Here is a 481-nt window from a genome sequence, read left to right on the forward strand (position 1 = left end):
CAAAACCCGTGATGGCTCTGCCTCAGAGAGCTCCCACTAGGTTGTGACAATCCCAGCGTGAAAGCAGGCGCGTGGTCGATGTTGTTGTCCGTGGTCCCAGTGCTGTTTGTAGACCGTTGTGGCCTCAAAAAGCCGGTTGGTCTTTGCGTATACGCACAACTCCCCGAGGTGTGACCGTACCAGCAGGGAGGAAGACCTCAAGTAACCGTTGGTTTGTGAGAGGAAGACAACAGGTCTGGTACCTATCTCCAAACACACGTTACCCTGCATGTGCTGCTCACCTCACACGGTTGGTGATGACACAGGATCGTGCTTGCTTTGCACCTTAAATCTTTTATTTTTGGCTAAAATGCTTTTTAAACTTGTTTTTAAAGTGTGACTGTTCTGCTCGTAGTTGGAGCCTTTAGACTGGAGCTGGGGCATGGGTGCGAATGGAGAAGACGGGTGCTTCCATTTCTGTCTAGAAGAAGCACCCTGTTAG

Source organism: Buceros rhinoceros, unplaced genomic scaffold (assembly GCF_000710305.1).
Source record: "Buceros rhinoceros silvestris isolate BGI_N320 unplaced genomic scaffold, ASM71030v1 scaffold20770, whole genome shotgun sequence".
NCBI lineage: Eukaryota > Metazoa > Chordata > Aves > Bucerotiformes > Bucerotidae > Buceros > Buceros rhinoceros.